At 46.2% G+C, this 14,908-nt stretch overlaps 10 non-coding genes across 10 annotated transcripts; all 10 read left to right on the top strand.

Annotated features, from left to right (window-relative positions):
• Positions 1-46: 46 nt before the first annotated feature.
• LOC142262387 (U2 spliceosomal RNA) lies at positions 47-237 on the top strand. Its single transcript, XR_012729780.1, has one exon. It is a non-coding gene; the product is annotated as a U2 spliceosomal RNA (small nuclear RNA).
• Positions 238-1,624: 1,387 nt separating this feature from the next.
• LOC142262496 (U2 spliceosomal RNA) lies at positions 1,625-1,815 on the top strand. Its single transcript, XR_012729857.1, has one exon. It is a non-coding gene; the product is annotated as a U2 spliceosomal RNA (small nuclear RNA).
• Positions 1,816-3,202: 1,387 nt separating this feature from the next.
• LOC142262508 (U2 spliceosomal RNA) lies at positions 3,203-3,393 on the top strand. The gene has a single exon (XR_012729868.1). It is a non-coding gene; the product is annotated as a U2 spliceosomal RNA (small nuclear RNA).
• Positions 3,394-4,780: 1,387 nt separating this feature from the next.
• Positions 4,781-4,971, top strand: LOC142262520 (U2 spliceosomal RNA). The gene has a single exon (XR_012729879.1). It is a non-coding gene; the product is annotated as a U2 spliceosomal RNA (small nuclear RNA).
• A 1,387-nt stretch (positions 4,972-6,358) lies between these two features.
• On the top strand, positions 6,359-6,549 carry LOC142262533 (U2 spliceosomal RNA). The gene has a single exon (XR_012729890.1). It is a non-coding gene; the product is annotated as a U2 spliceosomal RNA (small nuclear RNA).
• A 1,387-nt stretch (positions 6,550-7,936) lies between these two features.
• On the top strand, positions 7,937-8,127 carry LOC142262394 (U2 spliceosomal RNA). Its single transcript, XR_012729786.1, has one exon. It is a non-coding gene; the product is annotated as a U2 spliceosomal RNA (small nuclear RNA).
• A 1,387-nt stretch (positions 8,128-9,514) lies between these two features.
• On the top strand, positions 9,515-9,705 carry LOC142262406 (U2 spliceosomal RNA). Its single transcript, XR_012729797.1, has one exon. It is a non-coding gene; the product is annotated as a U2 spliceosomal RNA (small nuclear RNA).
• Positions 9,706-11,092: 1,387 nt separating this feature from the next.
• LOC142262418 (U2 spliceosomal RNA) lies at positions 11,093-11,283 on the top strand. Its single transcript, XR_012729808.1, has one exon. It is a non-coding gene; the product is annotated as a U2 spliceosomal RNA (small nuclear RNA).
• A 1,387-nt stretch (positions 11,284-12,670) lies between these two features.
• LOC142262430 (U2 spliceosomal RNA) lies at positions 12,671-12,861 on the top strand. The gene has a single exon (XR_012729819.1). It is a non-coding gene; the product is annotated as a U2 spliceosomal RNA (small nuclear RNA).
• A 1,387-nt stretch (positions 12,862-14,248) lies between these two features.
• Positions 14,249-14,439, top strand: LOC142262442 (U2 spliceosomal RNA). The gene has a single exon (XR_012729830.1). It is a non-coding gene; the product is annotated as a U2 spliceosomal RNA (small nuclear RNA).
• Positions 14,440-14,908: the final 469 nt, after the last annotated feature.

Raw genomic sequence — 14,908 nt, forward strand, 5'->3', positions numbered from 1 at the left:
CCGGCATAGGCCAGGGTGCCACTCGAGGCCCAAACCAATTCTGGTTATCGCTTCTCGGCCTTTTGGCTAAGATCAAGTGTAGTATCTGTTCTTATCAGTTTAATATCTGATACGTCCCCTATCTGGGGACCATATATTAAATGGATTTTTAGAACAGGGAGATGGAAAAAGAGCTTGCTCTGTCCACTCCACGCATTGACCTGGTATTGCAGTACCTCCAGGAACGGTGCACCCCTTCTTAACCCAGTTTCCAAAAGCAGAACTCAATTCACCTGATTCATATTAGCCCGATTTAATGAATTGGAAGAAAGCATACGTCTTCATATGCACCTCAATTTGGCCCATTCACTTTTCACACTTCCTCCTTTTGTTTTTTATCTTTCACACTTTTGACTTTCTTTATTCATCCAAATAGCAAACTCATCACCACTCAACCTGACCAACTCGGCTATGTCCCCGTGCTGCAGTTCTCTGTCTTATCTAGATCATTTGCAATTGAATGGAATAGATCCCTTTTGGACAAAGTGGATTCACCTGCTGCTGCAGTGACCACAGGTGTGATAACATCTAGAATTGGCATCTGGTGCGATCTCTCCGCTTCCACTCCAAAGAAAGTTACCTGTTTATTCCTATCATGCATTGGTTTTTGGGGTTTTCTTTGAGTAATGATGATCTCTTTAGTAGTCTGTTGGCGCCCTCTCCTGGAGGAATAGTTTGCTTGCTCTTGGACATTCTAAAAGAGAGGTCATGATAGACATTGAGCTTCTGAGCTCAATTGGGGACAGTCATGGGTGATGAATGTTTGCAACCTACTGCGAAGCCTCATACCGCAATATAAGGAACGTCAAATACTAAGAAAGGGCGGCCTATGAAAGAATTACTACTTTCAATAAGTACACTTAAACGGCTAATTGGGAATAGAAAAACTGTAAAAAGCCCTCTGAGAAAGCCCCCCTCTAACCTTTGATAGTAAGCTTTTCTGTAGTCTGCCTGTTGATGTATTTTCCGTTTGAACTGTGCACAACATGAAGAGACGGAACACTGGCGGCTTGTCACAATGCCCCCCGATGACATCACAATAGCGCTGCTGCCTAGAAAACAAGCTGCGCAGAAGAAGTTGTTCTTTGGGTGGGAGGGTGGGCTAGTGGAAGGAGGGGGCAATCTCTTTTTTTCCCGGGTGGTAGGGGGATGACAGGAGAAGGGAAGCGGGTGGTGAGAAAGGTACAGAGGGCAGGGTTTGGGGGCTGGGAAGGAAAGGGAAAAGATTAGGGTTTGGGGATGATGAAAGGGCTTTCTACGGGTAAGGATGGCAAAGGGTGGCAGTGACGGAAAGTCAGGCAACCTGTCCTGTCCGTCTTTTTGTATCGTGAATTGGAAAGACTGCAAGGGGGAGGGGAGTTGCTTGCGCCCTAAAGGAGGAGTTATTCAGATTCATTGCAGTGGGCGGCGGCTGCAAAACGCACCATTCTTCTTGTTTTGGCTCTGCAAAGCAGCCTTTTCAAGGGTTGGCTTGGGTGACAAAATGTCTTGTGTAGGCGTGGGTTTGTCTCCCTCTCGCTCTCTCTCCCTAAGATGTGTCCGGCATAGGCCAGGGTGCCACTCGAGGCCCAAACCAATTCTGGTTATCGCTTCTCGGCCTTTTGGCTAAGATCAAGTGTAGTATCTGTTCTTATCAGTTTAATATCTGATACGTCCCCTATCTGGGGACCATATATTAAATGGATTTTTAGAACAGGGAGATGGAAAAAGAGCTTGCTCTGTCCACTCCACGCATTGACCTGGTATTGCAGTACCTCCAGGAACGGTGCACCCCTTCTTAACCCAGTTTCCAAAAGCAGAACTCAATTCACCTGATTCATATTAGCCCGATTTAATGAATTGGAAGAAAGCATACGTCTTCATATGCACCTCAATTTGGCCCATTCACTTTTCACACTTCCTCCTTTTGTTTTTTATCTTTCACACTTTTGACTTTCTTTATTCATCCAAATAGCAAACTCATCACCACTCAACCTGACCAACTCGGCTATGTCCCCGTGCTGCAGTTCTCTGTCTTATCTAGATCATTTGCAATTGAATGGAATAGATCCCTTTTGGACAAAGTGGATTCACCTGCTGCTGCAGTGACCACAGGTGTGATAACATCTAGAATTGGCATCTGGTGCGATCTCTCCGCTTCCACTCCAAAGAAAGTTACCTGTTTATTCCTATCATGCATTGGTTTTTGGGGTTTTCTTTGAGTAATGATGATCTCTTTAGTAGTCTGTTGGCGCCCTCTCCTGGAGGAATAGTTTGCTTGCTCTTGGACATTCTAAAAGAGAGGTCATGATAGACATTGAGCTTCTGAGCTCAATTGGGGACAGTCATGGGTGATGAATGTTTGCAACCTACTGCGAAGCCTCATACCGCAATATAAGGAACGTCAAATACTAAGAAAGGGCGGCCTATGAAAGAATTACTACTTTCAATAAGTACACTTAAACGGCTAATTGGGAATAGAAAAACTGTAAAAAGCCCTCTGAGAAAGCCCCCCTCTAACCTTTGATAGTAAGCTTTTCTGTAGTCTGCCTGTTGATGTATTTTCCGTTTGAACTGTGCACAACATGAAGAGACGGAACACTGGCGGCTTGTCACAATGCCCCCCGATGACATCACAATAGCGCTGCTGCCTAGAAAACAAGCTGCGCAGAAGAAGTTGTTCTTTGGGTGGGAGGGTGGGCTAGTGGAAGGAGGGGGCAATCTCTTTTTTTCCCGGGTGGTAGGGGGATGACAGGAGAAGGGAAGCGGGTGGTGAGAAAGGTACAGAGGGCAGGGTTTGGGGGCTGGGAAGGAAAGGGAAAAGATTAGGGTTTGGGGATGATGAAAGGGCTTTCTACGGGTAAGGATGGCAAAGGGTGGCAGTGACGGAAAGTCAGGCAACCTGTCCTGTCCGTCTTTTTGTATCGTGAATTGGAAAGACTGCAAGGGGGAGGGGAGTTGCTTGCGCCCTAAAGGAGGAGTTATTCAGATTCATTGCAGTGGGCGGCGGCTGCAAAACGCACCATTCTTCTTGTTTTGGCTCTGCAAAGCAGCCTTTTCAAGGGTTGGCTTGGGTGACAAAATGTCTTGTGTAGGCGTGGGTTTGTCTCCCTCTCGCTCTCTCTCCCTAAGATGTGTCCGGCATAGGCCAGGGTGCCACTCGAGGCCCAAACCAATTCTGGTTATCGCTTCTCGGCCTTTTGGCTAAGATCAAGTGTAGTATCTGTTCTTATCAGTTTAATATCTGATACGTCCCCTATCTGGGGACCATATATTAAATGGATTTTTAGAACAGGGAGATGGAAAAAGAGCTTGCTCTGTCCACTCCACGCATTGACCTGGTATTGCAGTACCTCCAGGAACGGTGCACCCCTTCTTAACCCAGTTTCCAAAAGCAGAACTCAATTCACCTGATTCATATTAGCCCGATTTAATGAATTGGAAGAAAGCATACGTCTTCATATGCACCTCAATTTGGCCCATTCACTTTTCACACTTCCTCCTTTTGTTTTTTATCTTTCACACTTTTGACTTTCTTTATTCATCCAAATAGCAAACTCATCACCACTCAACCTGACCAACTCGGCTATGTCCCCGTGCTGCAGTTCTCTGTCTTATCTAGATCATTTGCAATTGAATGGAATAGATCCCTTTTGGACAAAGTGGATTCACCTGCTGCTGCAGTGACCACAGGTGTGATAACATCTAGAATTGGCATCTGGTGCGATCTCTCCGCTTCCACTCCAAAGAAAGTTACCTGTTTATTCCTATCATGCATTGGTTTTTGGGGTTTTCTTTGAGTAATGATGATCTCTTTAGTAGTCTGTTGGCGCCCTCTCCTGGAGGAATAGTTTGCTTGCTCTTGGACATTCTAAAAGAGAGGTCATGATAGACATTGAGCTTCTGAGCTCAATTGGGGACAGTCATGGGTGATGAATGTTTGCAACCTACTGCGAAGCCTCATACCGCAATATAAGGAACGTCAAATACTAAGAAAGGGCGGCCTATGAAAGAATTACTACTTTCAATAAGTACACTTAAACGGCTAATTGGGAATAGAAAAACTGTAAAAAGCCCTCTGAGAAAGCCCCCCTCTAACCTTTGATAGTAAGCTTTTCTGTAGTCTGCCTGTTGATGTATTTTCCGTTTGAACTGTGCACAACATGAAGAGACGGAACACTGGCGGCTTGTCACAATGCCCCCCGATGACATCACAATAGCGCTGCTGCCTAGAAAACAAGCTGCGCAGAAGAAGTTGTTCTTTGGGTGGGAGGGTGGGCTAGTGGAAGGAGGGGGCAATCTCTTTTTTTCCCGGGTGGTAGGGGGATGACAGGAGAAGGGAAGCGGGTGGTGAGAAAGGTACAGAGGGCAGGGTTTGGGGGCTGGGAAGGAAAGGGAAAAGATTAGGGTTTGGGGATGATGAAAGGGCTTTCTACGGGTAAGGATGGCAAAGGGTGGCAGTGACGGAAAGTCAGGCAACCTGTCCTGTCCGTCTTTTTGTATCGTGAATTGGAAAGACTGCAAGGGGGAGGGGAGTTGCTTGCGCCCTAAAGGAGGAGTTATTCAGATTCATTGCAGTGGGCGGCGGCTGCAAAACGCACCATTCTTCTTGTTTTGGCTCTGCAAAGCAGCCTTTTCAAGGGTTGGCTTGGGTGACAAAATGTCTTGTGTAGGCGTGGGTTTGTCTCCCTCTCGCTCTCTCTCCCTAAGATGTGTCCGGCATAGGCCAGGGTGCCACTCGAGGCCCAAACCAATTCTGGTTATCGCTTCTCGGCCTTTTGGCTAAGATCAAGTGTAGTATCTGTTCTTATCAGTTTAATATCTGATACGTCCCCTATCTGGGGACCATATATTAAATGGATTTTTAGAACAGGGAGATGGAAAAAGAGCTTGCTCTGTCCACTCCACGCATTGACCTGGTATTGCAGTACCTCCAGGAACGGTGCACCCCTTCTTAACCCAGTTTCCAAAAGCAGAACTCAATTCACCTGATTCATATTAGCCCGATTTAATGAATTGGAAGAAAGCATACGTCTTCATATGCACCTCAATTTGGCCCATTCACTTTTCACACTTCCTCCTTTTGTTTTTTATCTTTCACACTTTTGACTTTCTTTATTCATCCAAATAGCAAACTCATCACCACTCAACCTGACCAACTCGGCTATGTCCCCGTGCTGCAGTTCTCTGTCTTATCTAGATCATTTGCAATTGAATGGAATAGATCCCTTTTGGACAAAGTGGATTCACCTGCTGCTGCAGTGACCACAGGTGTGATAACATCTAGAATTGGCATCTGGTGCGATCTCTCCGCTTCCACTCCAAAGAAAGTTACCTGTTTATTCCTATCATGCATTGGTTTTTGGGGTTTTCTTTGAGTAATGATGATCTCTTTAGTAGTCTGTTGGCGCCCTCTCCTGGAGGAATAGTTTGCTTGCTCTTGGACATTCTAAAAGAGAGGTCATGATAGACATTGAGCTTCTGAGCTCAATTGGGGACAGTCATGGGTGATGAATGTTTGCAACCTACTGCGAAGCCTCATACCGCAATATAAGGAACGTCAAATACTAAGAAAGGGCGGCCTATGAAAGAATTACTACTTTCAATAAGTACACTTAAACGGCTAATTGGGAATAGAAAAACTGTAAAAAGCCCTCTGAGAAAGCCCCCCTCTAACCTTTGATAGTAAGCTTTTCTGTAGTCTGCCTGTTGATGTATTTTCCGTTTGAACTGTGCACAACATGAAGAGACGGAACACTGGCGGCTTGTCACAATGCCCCCCGATGACATCACAATAGCGCTGCTGCCTAGAAAACAAGCTGCGCAGAAGAAGTTGTTCTTTGGGTGGGAGGGTGGGCTAGTGGAAGGAGGGGGCAATCTCTTTTTTTCCCGGGTGGTAGGGGGATGACAGGAGAAGGGAAGCGGGTGGTGAGAAAGGTACAGAGGGCAGGGTTTGGGGGCTGGGAAGGAAAGGGAAAAGATTAGGGTTTGGGGATGATGAAAGGGCTTTCTACGGGTAAGGATGGCAAAGGGTGGCAGTGACGGAAAGTCAGGCAACCTGTCCTGTCCGTCTTTTTGTATCGTGAATTGGAAAGACTGCAAGGGGGAGGGGAGTTGCTTGCGCCCTAAAGGAGGAGTTATTCAGATTCATTGCAGTGGGCGGCGGCTGCAAAACGCACCATTCTTCTTGTTTTGGCTCTGCAAAGCAGCCTTTTCAAGGGTTGGCTTGGGTGACAAAATGTCTTGTGTAGGCGTGGGTTTGTCTCCCTCTCGCTCTCTCTCCCTAAGATGTGTCCGGCATAGGCCAGGGTGCCACTCGAGGCCCAAACCAATTCTGGTTATCGCTTCTCGGCCTTTTGGCTAAGATCAAGTGTAGTATCTGTTCTTATCAGTTTAATATCTGATACGTCCCCTATCTGGGGACCATATATTAAATGGATTTTTAGAACAGGGAGATGGAAAAAGAGCTTGCTCTGTCCACTCCACGCATTGACCTGGTATTGCAGTACCTCCAGGAACGGTGCACCCCTTCTTAACCCAGTTTCCAAAAGCAGAACTCAATTCACCTGATTCATATTAGCCCGATTTAATGAATTGGAAGAAAGCATACGTCTTCATATGCACCTCAATTTGGCCCATTCACTTTTCACACTTCCTCCTTTTGTTTTTTATCTTTCACACTTTTGACTTTCTTTATTCATCCAAATAGCAAACTCATCACCACTCAACCTGACCAACTCGGCTATGTCCCCGTGCTGCAGTTCTCTGTCTTATCTAGATCATTTGCAATTGAATGGAATAGATCCCTTTTGGACAAAGTGGATTCACCTGCTGCTGCAGTGACCACAGGTGTGATAACATCTAGAATTGGCATCTGGTGCGATCTCTCCGCTTCCACTCCAAAGAAAGTTACCTGTTTATTCCTATCATGCATTGGTTTTTGGGGTTTTCTTTGAGTAATGATGATCTCTTTAGTAGTCTGTTGGCGCCCTCTCCTGGAGGAATAGTTTGCTTGCTCTTGGACATTCTAAAAGAGAGGTCATGATAGACATTGAGCTTCTGAGCTCAATTGGGGACAGTCATGGGTGATGAATGTTTGCAACCTACTGCGAAGCCTCATACCGCAATATAAGGAACGTCAAATACTAAGAAAGGGCGGCCTATGAAAGAATTACTACTTTCAATAAGTACACTTAAACGGCTAATTGGGAATAGAAAAACTGTAAAAAGCCCTCTGAGAAAGCCCCCCTCTAACCTTTGATAGTAAGCTTTTCTGTAGTCTGCCTGTTGATGTATTTTCCGTTTGAACTGTGCACAACATGAAGAGACGGAACACTGGCGGCTTGTCACAATGCCCCCCGATGACATCACAATAGCGCTGCTGCCTAGAAAACAAGCTGCGCAGAAGAAGTTGTTCTTTGGGTGGGAGGGTGGGCTAGTGGAAGGAGGGGGCAATCTCTTTTTTTCCCGGGTGGTAGGGGGATGACAGGAGAAGGGAAGCGGGTGGTGAGAAAGGTACAGAGGGCAGGGTTTGGGGGCTGGGAAGGAAAGGGAAAAGATTAGGGTTTGGGGATGATGAAAGGGCTTTCTACGGGTAAGGATGGCAAAGGGTGGCAGTGACGGAAAGTCAGGCAACCTGTCCTGTCCGTCTTTTTGTATCGTGAATTGGAAAGACTGCAAGGGGGAGGGGAGTTGCTTGCGCCCTAAAGGAGGAGTTATTCAGATTCATTGCAGTGGGCGGCGGCTGCAAAACGCACCATTCTTCTTGTTTTGGCTCTGCAAAGCAGCCTTTTCAAGGGTTGGCTTGGGTGACAAAATGTCTTGTGTAGGCGTGGGTTTGTCTCCCTCTCGCTCTCTCTCCCTAAGATGTGTCCGGCATAGGCCAGGGTGCCACTCGAGGCCCAAACCAATTCTGGTTATCGCTTCTCGGCCTTTTGGCTAAGATCAAGTGTAGTATCTGTTCTTATCAGTTTAATATCTGATACGTCCCCTATCTGGGGACCATATATTAAATGGATTTTTAGAACAGGGAGATGGAAAAAGAGCTTGCTCTGTCCACTCCACGCATTGACCTGGTATTGCAGTACCTCCAGGAACGGTGCACCCCTTCTTAACCCAGTTTCCAAAAGCAGAACTCAATTCACCTGATTCATATTAGCCCGATTTAATGAATTGGAAGAAAGCATACGTCTTCATATGCACCTCAATTTGGCCCATTCACTTTTCACACTTCCTCCTTTTGTTTTTTATCTTTCACACTTTTGACTTTCTTTATTCATCCAAATAGCAAACTCATCACCACTCAACCTGACCAACTCGGCTATGTCCCCGTGCTGCAGTTCTCTGTCTTATCTAGATCATTTGCAATTGAATGGAATAGATCCCTTTTGGACAAAGTGGATTCACCTGCTGCTGCAGTGACCACAGGTGTGATAACATCTAGAATTGGCATCTGGTGCGATCTCTCCGCTTCCACTCCAAAGAAAGTTACCTGTTTATTCCTATCATGCATTGGTTTTTGGGGTTTTCTTTGAGTAATGATGATCTCTTTAGTAGTCTGTTGGCGCCCTCTCCTGGAGGAATAGTTTGCTTGCTCTTGGACATTCTAAAAGAGAGGTCATGATAGACATTGAGCTTCTGAGCTCAATTGGGGACAGTCATGGGTGATGAATGTTTGCAACCTACTGCGAAGCCTCATACCGCAATATAAGGAACGTCAAATACTAAGAAAGGGCGGCCTATGAAAGAATTACTACTTTCAATAAGTACACTTAAACGGCTAATTGGGAATAGAAAAACTGTAAAAAGCCCTCTGAGAAAGCCCCCCTCTAACCTTTGATAGTAAGCTTTTCTGTAGTCTGCCTGTTGATGTATTTTCCGTTTGAACTGTGCACAACATGAAGAGACGGAACACTGGCGGCTTGTCACAATGCCCCCCGATGACATCACAATAGCGCTGCTGCCTAGAAAACAAGCTGCGCAGAAGAAGTTGTTCTTTGGGTGGGAGGGTGGGCTAGTGGAAGGAGGGGGCAATCTCTTTTTTTCCCGGGTGGTAGGGGGATGACAGGAGAAGGGAAGCGGGTGGTGAGAAAGGTACAGAGGGCAGGGTTTGGGGGCTGGGAAGGAAAGGGAAAAGATTAGGGTTTGGGGATGATGAAAGGGCTTTCTACGGGTAAGGATGGCAAAGGGTGGCAGTGACGGAAAGTCAGGCAACCTGTCCTGTCCGTCTTTTTGTATCGTGAATTGGAAAGACTGCAAGGGGGAGGGGAGTTGCTTGCGCCCTAAAGGAGGAGTTATTCAGATTCATTGCAGTGGGCGGCGGCTGCAAAACGCACCATTCTTCTTGTTTTGGCTCTGCAAAGCAGCCTTTTCAAGGGTTGGCTTGGGTGACAAAATGTCTTGTGTAGGCGTGGGTTTGTCTCCCTCTCGCTCTCTCTCCCTAAGATGTGTCCGGCATAGGCCAGGGTGCCACTCGAGGCCCAAACCAATTCTGGTTATCGCTTCTCGGCCTTTTGGCTAAGATCAAGTGTAGTATCTGTTCTTATCAGTTTAATATCTGATACGTCCCCTATCTGGGGACCATATATTAAATGGATTTTTAGAACAGGGAGATGGAAAAAGAGCTTGCTCTGTCCACTCCACGCATTGACCTGGTATTGCAGTACCTCCAGGAACGGTGCACCCCTTCTTAACCCAGTTTCCAAAAGCAGAACTCAATTCACCTGATTCATATTAGCCCGATTTAATGAATTGGAAGAAAGCATACGTCTTCATATGCACCTCAATTTGGCCCATTCACTTTTCACACTTCCTCCTTTTGTTTTTTATCTTTCACACTTTTGACTTTCTTTATTCATCCAAATAGCAAACTCATCACCACTCAACCTGACCAACTCGGCTATGTCCCCGTGCTGCAGTTCTCTGTCTTATCTAGATCATTTGCAATTGAATGGAATAGATCCCTTTTGGACAAAGTGGATTCACCTGCTGCTGCAGTGACCACAGGTGTGATAACATCTAGAATTGGCATCTGGTGCGATCTCTCCGCTTCCACTCCAAAGAAAGTTACCTGTTTATTCCTATCATGCATTGGTTTTTGGGGTTTTCTTTGAGTAATGATGATCTCTTTAGTAGTCTGTTGGCGCCCTCTCCTGGAGGAATAGTTTGCTTGCTCTTGGACATTCTAAAAGAGAGGTCATGATAGACATTGAGCTTCTGAGCTCAATTGGGGACAGTCATGGGTGATGAATGTTTGCAACCTACTGCGAAGCCTCATACCGCAATATAAGGAACGTCAAATACTAAGAAAGGGCGGCCTATGAAAGAATTACTACTTTCAATAAGTACACTTAAACGGCTAATTGGGAATAGAAAAACTGTAAAAAGCCCTCTGAGAAAGCCCCCCTCTAACCTTTGATAGTAAGCTTTTCTGTAGTCTGCCTGTTGATGTATTTTCCGTTTGAACTGTGCACAACATGAAGAGACGGAACACTGGCGGCTTGTCACAATGCCCCCCGATGACATCACAATAGCGCTGCTGCCTAGAAAACAAGCTGCGCAGAAGAAGTTGTTCTTTGGGTGGGAGGGTGGGCTAGTGGAAGGAGGGGGCAATCTCTTTTTTTCCCGGGTGGTAGGGGGATGACAGGAGAAGGGAAGCGGGTGGTGAGAAAGGTACAGAGGGCAGGGTTTGGGGGCTGGGAAGGAAAGGGAAAAGATTAGGGTTTGGGGATGATGAAAGGGCTTTCTACGGGTAAGGATGGCAAAGGGTGGCAGTGACGGAAAGTCAGGCAACCTGTCCTGTCCGTCTTTTTGTATCGTGAATTGGAAAGACTGCAAGGGGGAGGGGAGTTGCTTGCGCCCTAAAGGAGGAGTTATTCAGATTCATTGCAGTGGGCGGCGGCTGCAAAACGCACCATTCTTCTTGTTTTGGCTCTGCAAAGCAGCCTTTTCAAGGGTTGGCTTGGGTGACAAAATGTCTTGTGTAGGCGTGGGTTTGTCTCCCTCTCGCTCTCTCTCCCTAAGATGTGTCCGGCATAGGCCAGGGTGCCACTCGAGGCCCAAACCAATTCTGGTTATCGCTTCTCGGCCTTTTGGCTAAGATCAAGTGTAGTATCTGTTCTTATCAGTTTAATATCTGATACGTCCCCTATCTGGGGACCATATATTAAATGGATTTTTAGAACAGGGAGATGGAAAAAGAGCTTGCTCTGTCCACTCCACGCATTGACCTGGTATTGCAGTACCTCCAGGAACGGTGCACCCCTTCTTAACCCAGTTTCCAAAAGCAGAACTCAATTCACCTGATTCATATTAGCCCGATTTAATGAATTGGAAGAAAGCATACGTCTTCATATGCACCTCAATTTGGCCCATTCACTTTTCACACTTCCTCCTTTTGTTTTTTATCTTTCACACTTTTGACTTTCTTTATTCATCCAAATAGCAAACTCATCACCACTCAACCTGACCAACTCGGCTATGTCCCCGTGCTGCAGTTCTCTGTCTTATCTAGATCATTTGCAATTGAATGGAATAGATCCCTTTTGGACAAAGTGGATTCACCTGCTGCTGCAGTGACCACAGGTGTGATAACATCTAGAATTGGCATCTGGTGCGATCTCTCCGCTTCCACTCCAAAGAAAGTTACCTGTTTATTCCTATCATGCATTGGTTTTTGGGGTTTTCTTTGAGTAATGATGATCTCTTTAGTAGTCTGTTGGCGCCCTCTCCTGGAGGAATAGTTTGCTTGCTCTTGGACATTCTAAAAGAGAGGTCATGATAGACATTGAGCTTCTGAGCTCAATTGGGGACAGTCATGGGTGATGAATGTTTGCAACCTACTGCGAAGCCTCATACCGCAATATAAGGAACGTCAAATACTAAGAAAGGGCGGCCTATGAAAGAATTACTACTTTCAATAAGTACACTTAAACGGCTAATTGGGAATAGAAAAACTGTAAAAAGCCCTCTGAGAAAGCCCCCCTCTAACCTTTGATAGTAAGCTTTTCTGTAGTCTGCCTGTTGATGTATTTTCCGTTTGAACTGTGCACAACATGAAGAGACGGAACACTGGCGGCTTGTCACAATGCCCCCCGATGACATCACAATAGCGCTGCTGCCTAGAAAACAAGCTGCGCAGAAGAAGTTGTTCTTTGGGTGGGAGGGTGGGCTAGTGGAAGGAGGGGGCAATCTCTTTTTTTCCCGGGTGGTAGGGGGATGACAGGAGAAGGGAAGCGGGTGGTGAGAAAGGTACAGAGGGCAGGGTTTGGGGGCTGGGAAGGAAAGGGAAAAGATTAGGGTTTGGGGATGATGAAAGGGCTTTCTACGGGTAAGGATGGCAAAGGGTGGCAGTGACGGAAAGTCAGGCAACCTGTCCTGTCCGTCTTTTTGTATCGTGAATTGGAAAGACTGCAAGGGGGAGGGGAGTTGCTTGCGCCCTAAAGGAGGAGTTATTCAGATTCATTGCAGTGGGCGGCGGCTGCAAAACGCACCATTCTTCTTGTTTTGGCTCTGCAAAGCAGCCTTTTCAAGGGTTGGCTTGGGTGACAAAATGTCTTGTGTAGGCGTGGGTTTGTCTCCCTCTCGCTCTCTCTCCCTAAGATGTGTCCGGCATAGGCCAGGGTGCCACTCGAGGCCCAAACCAATTCTGGTTATCGCTTCTCGGCCTTTTGGCTAAGATCAAGTGTAGTATCTGTTCTTATCAGTTTAATATCTGATACGTCCCCTATCTGGGGACCATATATTAAATGGATTTTTAGAACAGGGAGATGGAAAAAGAGCTTGCTCTGTCCACTCCACGCATTGACCTGGTATTGCAGTACCTCCAGGAACGGTGCACCCCTTCTTAACCCAGTTTCCAAAAGCAGAACTCAATTCACCTGATTCATATTAGCCCGATTTAATGAATTGGAAGAAAGCATACGTCTTCATATGCACCTCAATTTGGCCCATTCACTTTTCACACTTCCTCCTTTTGTTTTTTATCTTTCACACTTTTGACTTTCTTTATTCATCCAAATAGCAAACTCATCACCACTCAACCTGACCAACTCGGCTATGTCCCCGTGCTGCAGTTCTCTGTCTTATCTAGATCATTTGCAATTGAATGGAATAGATCCCTTTTGGACAAAGTGGATTCACCTGCTGCTGCAGTGACCACAGGTGTGATAACATCTAGAATTGGCATCTGGTGCGATCTCTCCGCTTCCACTCCAAAGAAAGTTACCTGTTTATTCCTATCATGCATTGGTTTTTGGGGTTTTCTTTGAGTAATGATGATCTCTTTAGTAGTCTGTTGGCGCCCTCTCCTGGAGGAATAGTTTGCTTGCTCTTGGACATTCTAAAAGAGAGGTCATGATAGACATTGAGCTTCTGAGCTCAATTGGGGACAGTCATGGGTGATGAATGTTTGCAACCTACTGCGAAGCCTCATACCGCAATATAAGGAACGTCAAATACTAAGAAAGGGCGGCCTATGAAAGAATTACTACTTTCAATAAGTACACTTAAACGGCTAATTGGGAATAGAAAAACTGTAAAAAGCCCTCTGAGAAAGCCCCCCTCTAACCTTTGATAGTAAGCTTTTCTGTAGTCTGCCTGTTGATGTATTTTCCGTTTGAACTGTGCACAACATGAAGAGACGGAACACTGGCGGCTTGTCACAATGCCCCCCGATGACATCACAATAGCGCTGCTGCCTAGAAAACAAGCTGCGCAGAAGAAGTTGTTCTTTGGGTGGGAGGGTGGGCTAGTGGAAGGAGGGGGCAATCTCTTTTTTTCCCGGGTGGTAGGGGGATGACAGGAGAAGGGAAGCGGGTGGTGAGAAAGGTACAGAGGGCAGGGTTTGGGGGCTGGGAAGGAAAGGGAAAAGATTAGGGTTTGGGGATGATGAAAGGGCTTTCTACGGGTAAGGATGGCAAAGGGTGGCAGTGACGGAAAGTCAGGCAACCTGTCCTGTCCGTCTTTTTGTATCGTGAATTGGAAAGACTGCAAGGGGGAGGGGAGTTGCTTGCGCCCTAAAGGAGGAGTTATTCAGATTCATTGCAGTGGGCGGCGGCTGCAAAACGCACCATTCTTCTTGTTTTGGCTCTGCAAAGCAGCCTTTTCAAGGGTTGGCTTGGGTGACAAAATGTCTTGTGTAGGCGTGGGTTTGTCTCCCTCTCGCTCTCTCTCCCTAAGATGTGTCCGGCATAGGCCAGGGTGCCACTCGAGGCCCAAACCAATTCTGGTTATCGCTTCTCGGCCTTTTGGCTAAGATCAAGTGTAGTATCTGTTCTTATCAGTTTAATATCTGATACGTCCCCTATCTGGGGACCATATATTAAATGGATTTTTAGAACAGGGAGATGGAAAAAGAGCTTGCTCTGTCCACTCCACGCATTGACCTGGTATTGCAGTACCTCCAGGAACGGTGCACCCCTTCTTAACCCAGTTTCCAAAAGCAGAACTCAATTCACCTGATTCATATTAGCCCGATTTAATGAATTGGAAGAAAGCATACGTCTTCATATGCACCTCAATTTGGCCCATTCACTTTTCACACTTCCTCCTTTTGTTTTTTATCTTTCACACTTTTGACTTTCTTTATTCATCCAAATAGCAAACTCATCACCACTCAACCTGACCAACTCGGCTATGTCCCCGTGCTGCAGTTCTCTGTCTTATCTAGATCATTTGCAATTGAATGGAATAGATCCCTTTTGGACAAAGTGGATTCACCTGCTGCTGCAGTGACCACAGGTGTGATAACATCTAGAATTGGCATCTGGTGCGATCTCTCCGCTTCCACTCCAAAGAAAGTTACCTGTTTATTCCTATCATGCATTGGTTTTTGGGGTTTTCTTTGAGTAATGATGATCTCTTTAGTAGTCTGTTGGCGCCCTCTCCTGGA

This window comes from Anomaloglossus baeobatrachus, unplaced genomic scaffold (assembly GCF_048569485.1).
Source record: "Anomaloglossus baeobatrachus isolate aAnoBae1 unplaced genomic scaffold, aAnoBae1.hap1 Scaffold_2452, whole genome shotgun sequence".
Lineage (NCBI taxonomy): Eukaryota > Metazoa > Chordata > Amphibia > Anura > Aromobatidae > Anomaloglossus > Anomaloglossus baeobatrachus.